This window comes from Phyllobates terribilis, unplaced genomic scaffold (genome assembly GCF_046119375.1).
Source record: "Phyllobates terribilis strain yellow unplaced genomic scaffold, ASM4611937v1 Scaffold_3__8_contigs__length_932513732, whole genome shotgun sequence".
NCBI classification, from domain to species: Eukaryota; Metazoa; Chordata; class Amphibia; order Anura; family Dendrobatidae; genus Phyllobates; species Phyllobates terribilis.
The window spans coordinates 633791556-633809646 of record NW_027362763.1 but is presented as its reverse complement, the minus strand read 5'-3'; positions in this window follow the sequence as shown (position 1 = coordinate 633809646).

Below are 18091 nucleotides of genomic sequence, written 5' to 3'. Positions count from 1 at the left end.
TTTCTTGGTCTTAGTCATTTTTCCGGCGTTTATCAGACTTTCAGATATGGGAAATGTCATTGAGCGTTCCGATTTCAGTTCCAGAGCGATTCGCCCAATGAGTCCTTGATATTTAGTCGTTTTCAGCCAATTTTCTGGATTTTTGAAAATTTCATTTTTTTGTGAAAATACCACTAAATAAGGGAATAATATGTGTGAGGGTACTCCAGGAGAGTTCCAAATGTGTGTGGGTAGAATATATATCCCACGGGGGTAAAATGGAAAAAAGTTAGAAAATTTTTTTTTTTGGACTTAGTCATTTTTCCGGCGTTTATCAGACTTTCAGATAGGGCAAATGTCTGTGAGCATTCCGATTTCAGTTCCAGAGCGTTTCGCCCAATGAGTCCTTGATATTTAGTCGTTTTCAGCCAATATTTTGGATTTTTGAAAATTTCTCTTTTTTGTGAAAATATCCACTACATGAGGGAATAATATGTGTGAGGGTACCCCAGGAGAGTTCCAAATGTGTGTGGGTAGAATATATATCCCATGGGGGTAAAATTGAAAAAAGTTGAAAAAAAATTTTTCTTGGACTTAGTCATTTTTCCGGCGTTTATCAGACTTTCAGATAGGGCAAATGTCAGTAAGCGTTCTGATTTCAGTTCCAGAGCGATTCGCCCAATGAGTCCTTGATATTTAGTCATTTTCAGCCAATATTTTGGATTTTTGAAAATTTCTCTTTTGTGTGAAAATATCCACTAAATGAGGGAATAATATGTGTGAGGGTACCCCAGGAGAGTTCCAAATGTGTGTGGGTAGAATATATATCCCACGGGGGTAAAATTGAAAAAAGTTGAAAAAAATTTTTTTTTTTGACTTAGTCATTTTTCTGGCATTTATCAGACTTTCAGATAGGGCAAATGGCAGTGAGCATTCGGTTTCAGTTCCAGAGCGATTCGCCCAATGAGTCCTTGATATTTAGTCATTTTCAGCCAATATTTTGGATTTTTGAAAATTTCTCTTTTTTGTGAAAATATCCACTACATGAGGGAATAATATGTGTGAGGGTACCCCAGGAGAGTTCCAAATGTGTTTGGGTAGAATATATATCCCACGGGGGTAAAATTGAAAAAAGGTTGAAAAAAATATTTTTTTGGACTTAGTCATTTTTCCGGCGTCTATCAGACTTTCAATTAGGGGAAATGTCATTGAGCATTTCGATTTCAGTTCCAGAGCGATTCGTCCAATGGGTCCTTGATATTTAGTCGTTTTCAGCCAATATTTTGGATTTTTGAAAATTTCTCTTTTTAGTGAAAATATCCACTAAATGAGGGAATAATATGTGTGAGGGTACCCCAGGAGAGTTCCAAATGTGTGTGGGTAGAATATATATCCCACGGGGGTAAAATTGAAAAAAGTTGAAAAAAATTTTTTCTTGGACTTAGTCATTTTTCCGGCGTTTATCAGACTTTCAATTAGGGGAAATGTCATTGAGCGTTTCGATTTCAGTTCCAGAGCGATTCGCCCAATGAGTCCTTGATATTTAGTCGTTTTCAGCCAATTTTCTGGATTTTTGAAAATTTCACTTTTTTGTGAAAATACCACTAAATAAGGGAATAATAAGTGTGAGGGTACTCCAGGAGAGATCCAAATGTGTGTGGGTAGAATATATATCCCACGGGGGTAAAATTGAAAAAAGTTTAAAAAAATTTTTTTTGGACTGTCATTTTTCCGACTTTTATCAGACTTTCAGATAGGGCAAATGTCAGTGAGCATTCCGATTTCAGTTCCAGAGCGATTCGCCCAATGAGTCCTTGATATTTAGTCGTTTTCAGCCAATATTTTGGATTTTTGAAAATTTCTCTTTTTTGTGAAAATATCCACTAAATGAGGGAATAATATGTGTGAGGGTACCCCAGGAGAGTTCCAAATGTGTGTGGGTAGAATATATATCCCACGGGGGTAAAATTGAAAAAAGTTGAAAAATTTTTTTTCTTGGACTTAGTCATTTTTCTGGCATTTATCAGACTTTCAGATAGGGCAAATGGCAGTGAGCATTCGGTTTCAGTTCCAGAGCGATTCGCCCAATGAGTCCTTGATATTTAGTCATATTCATCCAATATTTTGGATTTTTGAAAATTTCACTTTTTTGTGAAAATATTCACTAAATGAGGGAATAATATGTGTGAGGGTACCCCAGGAGAGTTCCAAATGTGTGTGCGTAGAATATATATCCCACGGGGGTAAAATTGAAAAAAGTTAGAAAATTTTTTTTTTTGGACTTGGTCATTTTTCCGGCGTTTATCAGACTTTCAGATAGGGCAAATGTCAGTGAGCATTCCGATTTCAGTTCCAGAGCGATTCGCCCAATGAGTCCTTGATATTTAGTCGTTTTCAGCCAATATTTTGGATTTTTGAAAATTTCTCTTTTTTGTGAAAATATCCACTAAATGAGGGAATAATATGTGTGAGGGTACTCCAGGAGAGTTCCAAATGTGTGTGGGTAGAATATATATCCCACGGGGGTAAAATTGAAAAAAGTTGAAAAAAATATTTTTTTGGACTTAGTCATTTTTCCGGCGTTTATAAGACTTTCAATTAGGGGAAATGTCATTGAGCGTTCCGATTTCAGTTCCAGAGCGATTCGCCCAATGAGTCCTTTATATTTAGTCGTTTTCAGCCAATTTTCTGGATTTTTGAAAATTTCACTTTTTTGTGAAAATACCACTAAATAAGGGAATAATATGTGTGAGGGTACCCCAGGAGAGTTCCAAATGTGTGTGGGTAGAATATATATTCCAATGGGGTAAAATTCAAAAAAGGTGAAAAATTATTTTTTTTTGGACTTAGTCATTTTTCTGGCGTTTATCAGACTTTCAGATGGGGCAAATGTCAGTGAGCATTCCGTTTCAGTTCCAGAGCGATTCACCCAATGAGTCCTCGATATTTAGTCGTTTTCAGCCAATATTTTGGATTTTTGAAAATTTCACTTTTTTGTGAAAGTATCCACTAAATGAGGGAATAATATGTGTGAGGGTACCCCAGGAGAGTTCCAAATGTATGTGGGTAGAATATATATCCCACGGGGGTAAAATTGAAAAAAGTTTTAAAACTTTTTTTTTGGACTTAGTCATTTTTCCGGCGTTTATCAGACTTTCAGGTAGGGCAAATGTCAGTGAGTGTTCCGATTTCAGTTCCAGAGTGATTCGCCCAATGAGTCCTTGAATTTAGTAGTTTTCAGCCAATATTTTGGATTTTTGAAAATTTAACTTTTTTGTGAAAATACCACTAAATAAGGGAATAATATGTGTGAGGGTACCCCAGGAGAGTTCCAAATGTGTGTGGGGAGAATATATATCCCACGGGGGTAAAATTGAAAAAAGTTGAAAAAAATTTTTTTGGACTTAGTCATTTTTCCGGCGTTTATCAGACTTTCAATTAGGGGAAATGTCATTGAGCGTTTCAATTTCAGTTCCAGAGCGATTCGCCCAATGAGTCCTTGATATTTAGTCATTTTCAGCCAATATTTTGGATTTTTGAAAATTTCTCTTTTTTGTGAAAAGATCCACTAAATGAGGGAATAATATGTGTGAGGGTACCCCAGGAGAGATCCAAATGTGTGTGGGTAGAATATATATCCCACAGGGGTAAAATTGAAAAAAGTTGAAAAATTTTTTTTATTGGACTTAGTCATTTTTCCGACGTTTATCAGACTTTCAGATAGGGCAAATGTCAGTGAGCATTCCGATTTCAGTTCCAGAGCGATACGCCCAATGAGTCCTTGATATTTAGTCGTTTTCAGCCAATAGTTTGGATTTTTGAAAATTTAACTTTTTTGTGAAAATACCACTAAATAAGGGAATAATATGTGTGAGGGCAACCCAGGAGATTTCCAAATGGTTATGGGTAGAATATATATCCCACGGGGGTAAAATTGAAAAAAGGTGAAAAATTTTTTTTTTTGGACTGTCATTATTCCAGCGTTTAGCGGACTTTCAGATAGGGGAAATGTCAGCGAGCATTCTGATTTCAGTTCCAGAGCGATTCGCAAAATGAGTCCTTGATATTTAGTCGTTTTCAGCCAATATTTTGGATTTTTGAAAATTTCTCTTTTTTGTGAAAATATCCACTAAATGAGCGAATAATATGTGTGAGGGTACCCCAGGAGAGTTCCAAATGTATGTGGGTAGAATATATATCCCACAGGGGTAAGATTGAAACAAGTTGAAAAAAATTTTTTTTTGGACTTAGTCATTTTTCCGGCGTTTATCAGACTTTCAGATAGAGAAAATGTCAGTGAGCATCCCGATTTCAGTTCCAGAGTGATTCGCCCAATGAGTCCTTGATATTTAGTCGTTTTCAGCCAATATTTTGGATTTTTGAAAATTTCTCTTTTTTGTGAAAATATCCACTACATGAGGGAATAATATGTGTGAGGGTACCCCAGGAGAGTTCCAAATGTGTGTGGGTAGAATATATATCCCACGGGGGTAAAATTGAAAAAAGTTGAAAAAAATATTTTTTTGGACTTAGTCATTTTTCCGGCGTTTATCAGACTTTCAATTAGGGGAAATGTCATTGAGCGTTCCGATTTCAGTTCCAGAGCGATACGCCCAATGAGTCCTTGATATTTAGTCGTTTTCAGCCAATAGTTTGGATTTTTGAAAATTTAACTTTTTTGTGAAAATACCACTAAATAAGGGAATAATATGTGTGAGGGTACCCCAGGAGATTTCCAAATGTGTGTGGGTAGAATATATATCCCACGGGGGTAAAATTGAAAAAAGTTGAAAACAATTTTTTTTTGGACTTAGTCATTTTTCCGGCGTTTATCAGACTTTCAGATAGGGCAAATGTCAGTGAGCATTCCGATTTCAGTTCCAGAGCGATTCGCCTAATGAGCCCTTGATATTTAGAAGTTTTCAGCAAATTTTCTGGATTTTTGAAAATTTCACTTTTTTGTGAAAATATCCACTAAATGAGGGAATAATATGTGTGAGGGTACCCCAGGAGAGTTCCAAATGTGTGTGGGTAGAATATATATCCCACATGGGTAAAATTGAAAAAAGTTGAAAAAAAATTTTTAAGGACTTAGTCATTTTTCCGTTGTTTATCAGACTTTCAGATAGGGCAAATGTCAGTGAGCGTTCCGATTTCAGTTCTAGAGCGCTTCTCCTAATAAGCCCTTGATATTTAGTCATTTTCAGCCAATTTTCTGGATTTTTGAAAATTTCACTTTTTTGTGAAAATATCCACTAAATGAGGGAATAATATGTGCGAGGATATCCCAGGAGAGTTCCAAATGTATGTGGGTAGAATATATATCCCACGTGGGTAAAATTGAAAAAAGTTGAAAATTTTTTTTTAAGGATTTAGTCATTTTTCCGGCGTTTATCAGACTTTCAGATAGGGCAAATGTCAGTGAACATTACGATTCAGTTCCAGAGCGATTCGCCCAATCAGTCCTTGATATTTAGTCGTTTTCTGCCAATATTTTGGATTTTTGAAAATTTCACTTTTTTGTGAAAATATCCACTAAATGAGGGAATAATATGTGTGACGGTACCCCAGGAGAGTTCCAAAGGTGTGTGGGTAGAATATATATCCCACGTGGGTAAAATTGAAAAAAGTTGAAAACAATTTTTTTTTGGACTTAGTCATTTTTCCGGCGTTTATCAGACTTTCAGAGAGGGCAAATGTCAGTGGGCATTCCGTTTCAGTTCCAGAGCGATTCGCCCAATGAGTCCTTGATATTTAGTCGTTTTCTGCCAATATTTAGGATTTTTGAAAATTTCACTTTTTTTGTGAAAATATCCACTAAATGAGGGAATAATATGTGTGAGGGTACCCCAGGAGAGTTCCAAATGTATGTGGGTAGAATATATATCCCACGTGGGTAAAATTGAAAAAAGTTGAAAATTTTTTTTTAAGGATTTAGTCATTTTTCCGGCGTTTATCAGACTTTCAGATAGGGCAAATGTCAGTGAGCATTCCGTTTCAGTTCCAGAGCGATTCGCCCAATGAGTCCTTGATATTTAGTCATTTTCTGCCAATATTTTGGATTTTTGAAAATTTCACTTTTTTTGTGAAAATATCCACTAAATGAGGGAATAATATGTGTGAGGGTACCCCAGGAGAGTTCCAAATGTGTGTGGGTAGAATATATATCCCACGTGGGTAAAATTGAAAAAAATTGAAAACAATTTTTTTTTGGACTTAGTCATTTTTCCGGCGTTTATCAGACTTTCAGATAGGGCAAATGTCAGTGAGCGTTCCGATTTCAGTTCCAGAGCGATTCGCCCAATGAGCCCTTGATATTTAGTTGTTTTCAGCCAATTTTCTGGATTTTTGAAAATGTCACTTTTTTGTGAAAATATCGACTAAATGAGGGAATAATATGTGTGACGGTACCCCAGGAGAGTTCCAAATGTGTGTGGGTAGAATATATATCCCACGTGGGTAAAATTGAAAAAAGTTAAAAAAAATTTTTTTGTGGACTTAGTCATTTTTCTGGCATTTATCAGACTTTCAGATAGGGCAAATGGCAGTGAGCATTACGATTCAGTTCCAGAGCGATTCGCCCAATCAGTCCTTGATATTTAGTCGTTTTCAGTCAATTTTCTGGATTTTTGAAAATTTCACTTTTTTGTGAAAATATCCACTAAATGAGGGAATAATATGTGTGAGGGTAACCCAGGAGAGTTCCAAATGTATGTGGGTAGAATATATATCCCACGTGGGTAAAATTGAAAAAAGTTGAAAAAAATTTTTTAAGGACTTAGTCATTTTTCCGGCGTTTATCAGACTTTCAGATAGGGCAAATGTCAGTGAGCATTCCAATTTCAGTTCCAGAGCGATTCGTCCAATGAGTCCTTGATATTTAGTCGTTTTCTGCCAATATTTTGGATTTTTGAAAATTTCACTTTTTTGTGAAAATATCCACTAAATGAGGGAATAATATGTGTGACGGTACCCAAGGAGAGTTCCAAATGTGTGTGGGTAGAATATATATCCCACGTGGGTAAAATTGAAAAAAGTTGAAAACAATTTTTTTTTGGACTTAGTCATTTTTCCGGCGTTTATCAGACTTTCAGAGAGGGCAAATGTCAGTGAGCATTCCGTTTCAGTTCCAGAGCGATTCGCCCAATGAGTCCTTCATATTTAGTCGTTTTCTGCCAATATTTTTATTTTTGAAAATTTCACTTTTTTGTGAAAATATCCACTAAATGAGGGAATAATATGTGTGAGGGTACCCCAGGAGAGTTCCAAATGTGTGTGGGTAGAATCTATATCCCACGTGGGTAAAATTGAAAAAAGTTGAAAACAATTTTTTTTTGGACTTAGTCATTTTTCCGGCGTTTATCAGACTTTCAGATAGGGCAAATGTCAGTGGGCATTCCGTTTCAGTTCCAGAGCGATTCGCCCAATGAGTCCTTGATATTTAGTCGTTTTCTGCCAATATTTTGGATTTTTCAAAATTTCACTTTTTTTGTGAAAATATCCACTAAATGAGGGAATAATATGTGTGAGGGTACCCCAGGAGAGTTCCAAATATATGTGGGTAGAATATATATCCCACGCGGGTAAAATTGAAAAAAGTTGAAAAAAAATTTTTTTTTTACTTAGTCATTTTTCCGGCGATTATCAGACTTTCAGATAGGGCAAATGTCAGTGAGCGTTCCGATTTCAGTTCCAGAGCGATTCACCTAATGAGCCCTTGATATTTAGTTGTTTTCAGCCAATTTTCTGGATTTTTGAAAATGTCACTTTTTTGTGAAAATATCGACTAAATGAGGGAATAATATGTGTGATGGTACCCCAGGAGAGTTCCAAATGTGTGTGTGTAGAATATATATCCCACGTGGGTAAAATTGAAAAAAGATGAAAAAAATTTTTTTTTTGACTTAGTCATTTTTCCAGCGTTTATCAGACTTTCAGATAGGGCAAATGTCAGTGAGCGTTCCGATTTCAGTTCCAGAGCGATTCGCCTAATGAGCCCTTGATATTTAGTTGTTTTCAGCCAATTTTCTGGATTTTTGAAAATGTCACTTTTTTGTGAAAATATCGACTAAATGAGGGAATAATATGTGTGATGGTACCCCAGGAGAGTTCCAAATGTGTGTGGGTAGAATATATATTCCACGTGGGTAAAATTGAAAAAAGTTAAAAAAAATTTTTTGTGGACTTAGTCATTTTTCCGGCGTTTATCAGACTTTCACATAGGGCAAATGTCAGTGAGTGTTCCGATTTCAGTTCCAGAGCGATTCGCCTAATGAGCCCTTGATATTTAGTTGTTTTCAGCCAATTTTCTGGATTTTTGAAAATGTCACTTTTTTGTGAAAATATCGACTAAATGAGGGAATAATATGTGTGACGGTACCCCAGGAGAGTTCCAAATGTGTGTGGGTAGAATATATATCCCACGTGGGTAAAATTGAAAAAAGTTAAAAAAAAAATTTTTTGTGGACTTAGTCATTTTTCCGGCGTTTATCAGACTTTCAGATAGGGCAAATGTCAGTGAGCATTACGATTCAGTTCCAGAGAGTTCGCCCAATCAGTCCTTGATATTTAGTCATTTTCAGTCAATTTTCTGGATTTTTGAAAATTTCACTTTTTTGTGAAAATATCCACTAAATGAGGGAATAATATGTGTGAGGGTACCCCAGGAGAGTTCCAAATGTGTGTGGGTAGAATATATATCCCACGGGGGTTAAATTAAATAATTGAAAACAATTTTTTTTTGGACTTAGTCATTTTTCCGGCGTTTATCAGACTTTCAGATAGGGCAAATGTCAGTGAGCATTCCAATTTCAGTTCCAGAGCGATTCGCGCAATGAGTCCTTGATATTTATTCGTTTTCAGCCAATATTTTGGATTTTTGAAAATTTCACTTTTTTTGTGAAAATATCCACTAAATGAGGGAATAATATGTGTGAGGGTACCCCAGGAGAGTTCCAAATGTGTGTGGCTGGAATATATATCCCACGTGGGTAAAATTGAAAAAAGTTGAAAATTTTTTTTTAAGGACTTAGTCATTTTTCCGGCGTTTATCAGACTTTCAGATAGGGCAAATGTCAGTGGGCATTCCGTTTCAGTTCCAGAGCGATTCGCCCAATGAGTCCTTGATATTTAGTCGTTTTCTGCCAATATTTTGGATTTTTGAAAATTTCACTTTTTTGTGAAAATATCCACTAAATGAGGGAATAATATGTGTGAGGGTACCCCAGGAAAGTTCCAAATGTGTGTGGGTAGAATATATATCCCACGGGGGTAAAATTGAAAAAAGTTGAAAAAATTTTTTTTTGTACTTAGTCATTATTCCGGTGTTTATCAGACTTTCAGATAGGGCAAATGTCAGTGAGCATTCCGATTTCAGTTCCAGAGCGCTTCGCCTAATAAGCCCTTGATATTTAGTCGTTTTCAGCCAATTTTCTGAATTTTTGAAAATTTCACTTTTTTGTGAAAATATCCACTAAATGAGGGAATAATATGTGTGACGGTACCCCAGGAGAGTTCCAAATGTGTGTGTGTAGAATATATATCCCACGTGGGTAAAATTGAAAAAAGTTGAAAACAATTTTTTTTTGGACTTAGTCATTTTTCCGGCGTTTATCAGACTTTCAGATAGGGCAAATGTCAGTGAGCATTCCTTTTCAGTTCCAGAGCGATTCGCCCAATGAGTCATTGATATTTAGTCGTTTTCTGCCAATATTTTGGATTTTTGAAAATTTCACTTTTTTGTGAAAATATCCACTAAATGAGGGAATAATATGTGTGAGGGTACCCCAGGAGAGTTCCAAATGTGTGTGGGTAGAATATATATCCCACGGGGGTAAAATTGAAAAAAGGTGAAAACAATTTTTTTTTGGACTTAGTCATTTTTCCGGCGTTTATCAGACTTTCAGATAGGGCAAATGTCAGTGGGCATTCCGTTTCAGTTCCAGAGCGATTCGCCCAATGAGTCCTTGATATTTAGTCGTTTTCTGCCAATATTTTGGATTTTTGAAAATTTCACTTTTTTGTGAAAATATCCACTAAATGAGGGAATAATATGTGTGAGGGTACCCCAGGAAAGTTCCAAATGTGTGTGGGTAGAATATATATCCCACGGGGGTAAAATTGAAAAAAGTTGAAAAAATTTTTTTTTTGGACTTAGTCATTTTTCCGGCGTTTATCAGACTTTCAGATAGGGCACATGTCAGTGAGCATTCCTTTTCAGTTCCAGAGCGATTCGCCCAATGAGTCATTGATATTTAGTCATTTTCTGCCAATATTTTGGATTTTTGAAAATTTCACTTTTTTGTGAAAATATCCACTAAATGAGGGAATAATATGTGTGAGGGTACCCCAGGAGAGTTCCAAATGTGTGTGGGTAGAATATATATCCCACGGGGGTAAAATTGAAAAAAGGTGAAAACAATTTTTTTTTGGACTTAGTCATTTTTCCGGCGTTTATCAGACTTTCAGATAGGGCAAATGTCAGTGAGCATTCCGATTTCAGTTCCAGAGCGATTCGCCCAATGAGTCCTTGATATTTAGTCGTTTTCAGCCAATATTTTGGATTTTTGAAAATGTCACTTTTTTGTGAAAATATCCACTAAATGAGGGAATAATATGTGTGAGGGTACCCCAGTGGAGTTCCAAATGTGTGTGGGTAGAATATATATCCCACGTGGGTAAAATTGAAAAAAGTTGAAAAAAATTTTTTTTTGGACTTAGTCATTTTTCCAGCGTTTATCAAATTTTCAGCTAGGGCAAATGTCAGTGAGTATTCCAATTTCAGTTCCAGAGCGATTCGCGCAATGAGTCCTTGATATTTAGTCGTTTTCAGCCAATATTTTGGATTTTTGAAAATTTCACTTTTTTTGTGAAAATATCCACTAAATGAGGGAATAATATGTGTGAGGGTACCCCAGGAGAGTTCCAAATGTGTGTGGGTAGAATATATATCCCACGGGGGTTAAATTAAATAATTGAAAACAATTTTTTTTTGGACTTAGTCATTTTTCCGGCGTTTATCAGACTTTCAGATAGGGCAAATGTCAGTGAGTATTCCAATTTCAGTTCCAGAGCGATTCGCGCAATGAGTCCTTGATATTTATTCGTTTTCAGCCAATATTTTGGATTTTTGAAAATTTCACTTTTTTTGTGAAAATATCCACTAAATGAGGGAATAATATGTGTGAGGGTACCCCAGGAGAGTTCCAAATGTGTGTGGCTGGAATATATATCCCACGTGGGTAAAATTGAAAAAAGTTGAAAAAAATTTTTTTTTGGACTTAGTCATTATTCCGGCGTTTATCAGACTTTCAGATAGGGCAAATGTCAGTGAGCATTCCGTTTCAATTCCAGAGCGATTCGCCCAATGAGTCCTTGATATTTAGTCGTTTTCAGCCAATTTTCAGGATTTTTGAAAATTTTACTTTTTTGTGAAAATATCCACTAAATGAGGGAATAATATGTGTGAGGGTACCCCAGGAGATTTCCAAATATATGTGGGTAGAATATATATCCCACGTGGGTAAAATTGAAAAAAGTTGAAAAATTTTTTTTAAGGACTTAGTCATTTTTCCGGAGTTTATCAGACTTTCAGATAGGGAAATGTCAGTGAGCATTCCAATTTCAGTTCCAGAGCGATTCGTCCAATGAGTCCTTGATATTTAGTCGTTTTCTGCCAATATTTTGGATTTTTGAAAATTTCACTTTTTTGTGAAAATATCCACTAAATGAGGGAATAATATGTGTGAGGATACCCCAGGAGAGTTCCAAATGTGTGTGGGTAGAATATATATCCCACGGGGGTAAAATTGAAAAAAGTTGAAAAAATTTTTTTTTGGACTTAGTCATTTTTCCGGCGTTTATCAGACTTTCAGATAGGGCAAATGTCAGTGGGCATTCCGATTCAGTTCCAGAGCGATTCGCCCAATGAGTCCTTGATATTTAGTCGTTTTCTGCCAATATTTTGGATTTTTGAAAATTTCACTTTTTTGTGAAAATATCCACTAAATGAGGGAATAATATGTATGAGGGTACCCCAGGAAAGTTCCAAATGTGTGTGGGTAGAATATATATCCCACGGGGGTAAAATTGAAAAAAGTTGAAAAAATTTTTTTTTTGGACTTAGTCATTTTTCCGGCGTTTATCAGACTTTCAGATAGGGCACATGTCAGTGAGCATTCCTTTTCAGTTCCAGAGCGATTCGCCCAATGAGTCATTGATATTTAGTCATTTTCTGCCAATATTTTGGATTTTTGAAAATTTCACTTTTTTGTGAAAATATCCACTAAATGAGGGAATAATATGTGTGAGGGTACCCCAGGAGAGTTCAAATGGTGTGGGTAGAATATATATCCCACGGGGGTTAAAATTGAAAAAGGAAAACAATTTTTTTTGGATTGCATTTGGTTTATCTGACTTTTCAGATAGGGCAAATGTCAGTGAGCATTTGAATTCAGTTCCAGAGGAGGATGGTGAATACCCCAGGGATTCCAAATTTTGTGTTTCAGCCAATGAAAGTTATTGGATTTTTGAACATGTCACTTTTTTTTGAAATTTCACTAAATGAGGATAATATGTGTGAGGTCCCAGTGGAGTTCCAAATGTGTGTGGGTAGAATATATATCCCACGTGGGTTTTTTTAAAAAAAAATTTTTCAGGGATTAATCAAATTTTCAGCTAGGGGCAAATGTCAGTGAGTATTCAATTTCAGCTCCAGGGTGATATTTAGTCGTTTTCAGCCAATATTTTGGATTTTTAGAAATTTCACTTTTTCTTGTGATAAAATTCACTAAATGAAATAATTTTTTTTTGGACTTAGTCATTTTTCCGGCGTTTATCAGACTTTCAGATAGGGCAAATGTCAGTGATTATTCCAATTTCAGTTCCAGAGCGATTCGCGCAATGAGTCCTTGATATTTATTCGTTTTCAGCCAATATTTTGGATTTTTGAAAATTTCACTTTTTTTGTGAAAATATCCACTAAATGAGGGAATAATATGTGTGAGGGTACCCCAGGAGAGTTCCAAATGTGTGTGGCTGGAATATATATCCCACGTGGGTAAAATTGAAAAAAGTTGAAAAAAATTTTTTTTTGGACTTAGTCATTATTCCGGCCTTTATCAGACTTTCAGATAGGGCAAATGTCAGTGAGCATTCCGTTTCAATTCCAGAGCGATTCGCCCAATGAGTCCTTGATATTTAGTCGTTTTCAGCCAATTTTCAGGATTTTTGAAAATTTTACTTTTTTGTGAAAATATCCACTAAATGAGGGAATAATATGTGTGAGGGTACCCCAGGAGATTTCCAAATATATGTGGGTAGAATATATATCCCACGTGGGTAAAATTGAAAAAAGTTGAAAAATTTTTTTTAAGGACTTAGTCATTTTTCCGGAGTTTATCAGACTTTCAGATAGGGAAATGTCAGTGAGCATTCCAATTTCAGTTCCAGAGCGATTCGTCCAATGAGTCCTTGATATTTAGTCGTTTTCTGCCAATATTTTGGATTTTTGAAAATTTCACTTTTTTGTGAAAATATCCACTAAATGAGGGAATAATATGTGTGAGGATACCCCAGGAGAGTTCCAAATGTGTGTGGGTAGAATATATATCCCACGGGGGTAAAATTGAAAAAAGTTGAAAAAATTTTTTTTTGGACTTAGTCATTTTTCCGGCGTTTATCAGACTTTCAGATAGGGGAAATGTCAGTGAGCATTCCGATTTCAGTTACAGAGAGATTAGCCCAAAGAGTCCTTGATATTTAGTCGTTTTCAGCCAATTTTCTGGATTTTTGAAAATTTCACTTTTTTGTGAAAATATCCACTAAATGAGGGAATAATATGTGTGAGGGTACCCCAGGAGAGTTCCAAATGTGTGTGGGTAAAATATATTAACCACGTGGGTAAAATTGAAAAAAGTTGAAAAAAATTTTTTTAAGGACTTAGTCATTTTTCCGGCGTTTATCAGACTTTCAGATAGGGCAAATGTCAGTGAGCATTACGATTTCAGTTCCAGAGTGATTCGCCCAATGAGTCCTTGATATTTAGTTGTTTTCAGCCAATATTTTGGATTTTTGAAAATGTCACTTTTTTGTGAAAATATCCACTAAATGAGGGAATAATATGTGTGAGGGTACCCCAGGAGAGTTCCAAATGTTTGTGGGTAGAATATATATCCCACGTGGGTAAAATTGAAAAAAGTTGAAAAAAATTTTTTTTTGGACTTGGTCATTTTTCCAGCGTTTATCAGATTTTCAGCTAGGACAAATGTCAGTGAGCATTCCAATTTCAGTTCCAGAGCCATTCGCCCAATGAGTCCTTGATATTTAGTCGTTTTCAGTCAATTTTCTGGATTTTTGAAAATTTCACTTTTTTGTGAAAATATCCACTAAATGAGGGAATAATATGTGTGAGGGTACCCAAGGAGAGTTCCAAATGTGTGTGGGTAGAATATATATCCCACGTGGGTAAAATTGAAAAAAGTAGAAAAAATTTTTTTTGACTTGTCATTTTTCCGGCGTTTATCAGACTTTCAGATAGGACAAATGTCAGTGAGCATTCCAATTTCAGTTCCAGAATGATTTGCCCAATGAGTCCTTGATATTTAGTCGTTTTCTGCCAATATTTTGGATTTTTGAAAATTTCACTTTTTTGTGAAAATATCCACTAAATGAGGGAATAATATGTGTGAGGGTACCCCAGGAGATTTCCAAATGTATGTGGGTAGAATATATATCCCACGTGGGTAAAATTGAAAAAAGTTGAAAATTTTTTTTTAAGGACTTAGTCATTTTTCCGGCGTTTATCAGACTTTCAGATACGGCAAATGTCAGTGAGCATTGCGATTTCAGTTCCAGAGTGATTCGCCCAATGAGTCCTTGATATTTAGTCGTTTTCAGACAATATTTTGGATTTTTGAAAATTTACTTTTTTGTGAAAATATCCACTAAATGAGGGAATAATATGTGTGAGGGTACCCCAGGAGAGTTCCAAATGTGTGTGGGTAGAATATATATCCCACGTGGGTAAAATTGAAAAAAGTTGAAAAACATTTTTTTTTTGGCTTAGTCATTTTTCCAGCGTTTATCAGACTTTCAGACAGGGCAAATGTCAGTGAGCATTACGATTCAGTTCCAGAGCGATTCGCCCAATCAGTCCTTGATATTTAGTCATTTTCAGTCAATTTTCTGGATTTTTGAAAATTTCACTTTTTTGTGAAAATATCCACTAAATGAGGGAATAATATGTGTGAGAGTACCCCAGGAGAGTTCCAAATGTGTTTGGGTAGAATATATATCCCACGTGGGTAAAATTGAAAAAAGTTGAAAAATTTTTTTTTAAGGACTTAGTCATTTTTCCGGCGTTTATCAGACTTTCAGATAGGGCAAATGTCAGTGAGCATTACGATTTCAGTTCCAGAGTGATTCGCCCAATGAGTCCTTGATATTTAGTTGTTTTCAGCCAATATTTTGGATTTTTGAAAATGTCACTTTTTTGTGAAAATATCCACTAAATGAGGGAATAATATGTGTGAGGGTACCCCAGGAGAGTTCCAAATGTGTGTGGGTAGAATATATATCCCACGTGGGTAAAATTGAAAAAAGTTGAAGAAAAAAATTATTTTTTGGACTTAGTCATTTTTCCAGCGTTTATCACATTTTCAGCTAGGACAAATGTCAGTGAGCATTCCAATTTCAGTTCCAGAGCGATTCGCCCAATGAGTCCTTGATATTTAGTCGTTTTCTGCCAATATTTTGGATTTTTGAAAATGTCACTTTTTTGTGAAAATATCCACTAAATGAGGGAATAATATGTGTGAGGGTACCCCAGGAGAGTTCCAAATTTGTGTGGGTAGAATATATATCCCACGGGGGTAAAATTGAAAAAAGTTGAAAACAATTTTTTTTTGGACTTAGTCATTTTTCCGGCGTTTATCAGACTTTCAGATACGGCAAATGTCAGTGAGCATTCCGATTTCAGTTCCAGAGCGATTCGCCCAATGAGTCTTTGATATTTAGTCGTTTTCAGCCAATATTTTGGATTTTTGAAATTTTCACTTTTTTGTGAAAATATCCACTAAATGAGGGAATAATATGTGTGAGGGTACCCCAGGAGAGTTCCAAATGTGTGTGGGTAGAATATATATCCCACGTGGGTAAAATTGAAAAAAGTAGAAAAATTTTTTTTTGACTTAAGTCATTTTTCCGGCGTTTATCAGACTTTCAGATAGGGCAAATGTCAGTGAGCATTCTGATTTCAGTTCCAGAGCGATTCGCCCAATGAGTCCTTGATATTTAGCCGTTTCCAGCCAATATTTTGGATTTTTGAAAATGTCACTTTTTTGTGAAAATATCCACTAAATGAGGGAATAATATGTGTGAGGGTACCCCAGGAGAGTTCCAAATGTGTGTGGGTAGCATATATATCCCACTGGGTTAAAATTGAAAAAAGTTAAATTTTTTTTTAAGGACTTAGTCATTTTTCCGGCGTTTATCAGACTTTCAGATAGGGCAAATGTCAGTGAGCATTCCAATTTCAGTTCCAGAGCGATTCGTCCAATGAGTCCTTGATATTTAGTCGTATTCTGCCAATATTTTGGATTTTTGAAAATTTCACTTTTTTGTGAAAATATCCACTAAATGAGGGAATAATATGTGTGAGGGTACCCCAGGAGAGTTCCAAATGTGTGTGGGTAGAATATATATCCCACGGGGGTAAAATTGAAAAAAGTTGAAAAATTTTTTTTTAAGGACTTAGTCATTTTTCTGGCGTTTATCAGACTTTCAGATAGGGCAAATGTCAGTGAGCATTCCGATTTCAGTTCCAGAGCGATTCGCCCAATGAGTCTTTGATATTTAGTCGTTTTCAGCCAATATTTTGGATTTTTGAAAATTTCACTTTTTTGTGAAAATATCCACTAAATGAGGGAATAATATGTGTGAGGGTACCCCAGGAGAGTTCCAAATGTTTGTGGGTAGAATATATATCCCACGTGGGTAAAATTGAAAAAAGTTGAAAAAAATTTTTTTTTGGACTTAGTCATTTTTCCAGCGTTTATCAGATTTTCAACTAGGACAAATGTCAGTGAGCATTCCAATTTCAGTTCCAGAATGATTTGCCCAATGAGTCCTTGATATTTAGTCGTTTTCAGACAATATTTTGGATTTTTGAAAATTTACTTTTTTGTGAAAATATCCACTAAATGAGGGAATATGTGTGAGGGTACCCCAGGAGAGTTCCAAATGTGTGTGGGTAGAATATATATCCCACGTGGGTAAAATTGAAAAAAGTTGAAAAAAATTTTTTTTTGGCTTAGTCATTTTTCCAGCGTTTATCAGACTTTCAGACAGGGCAAATGTCAGTGAGCATTACGATTCAGTTCCAGAGCGATTCGCCCAATCAGTCCTTGATATTTAGTCGTTTTCAGTCAATTTTCTGGATTTTTGAAAATTTCACTTTTTTGTGAAAATATCCACTAAATGAGGGAATAATATGTGTGAGGGTACCCCAGGAGAGTTCCAAATGTGTGTGGGTAGCATATATATCCCACTGGGTTAAAATTGAAAAAAGTAAAAATTTTTGTTTTTTTGGACTTAGTCATTTTTCCAGCGTTTATCAGATTTTCAGCTAGGACAAATGTCAGTGAGCATTCCAATTTCAGTTCCAGAATGATTTGCCCAATGAGTCCTTGATATTTAGTCGTTTTCTGCCAATATTTTGGATTTTTGAAAATTTCACTTTTTTGTGAAAATATCCACTAAATGAGAGAACAATATGTGTGAGGGTACCCCAGGAGAGTTCCAAATGTGTGTGGGTAGAATATATATCCCACGTGGGTAAAATTGAAAAAAGTTGAAAAAAATTTTTTTTTGGACTTATTCATTTTTCCAGCGTTTATCAGATTTTCAGCTAGGACAAATGTCAGTGAGCATTCCAATTTCAGTTCCAGAGCGATTCGCCCAATGAGTCCTTGATATTTAGTCGTTTTCTGCCAATATTTTGGATTTTTGAAAATGTCACTTTTTTGTGAAAATATCCACTAAATGAGGGAATAATATGTGTGAGGGTACCCCAGGAGCGTTCCAAATGTGTGTGGGTAGAATATATATCCCACGG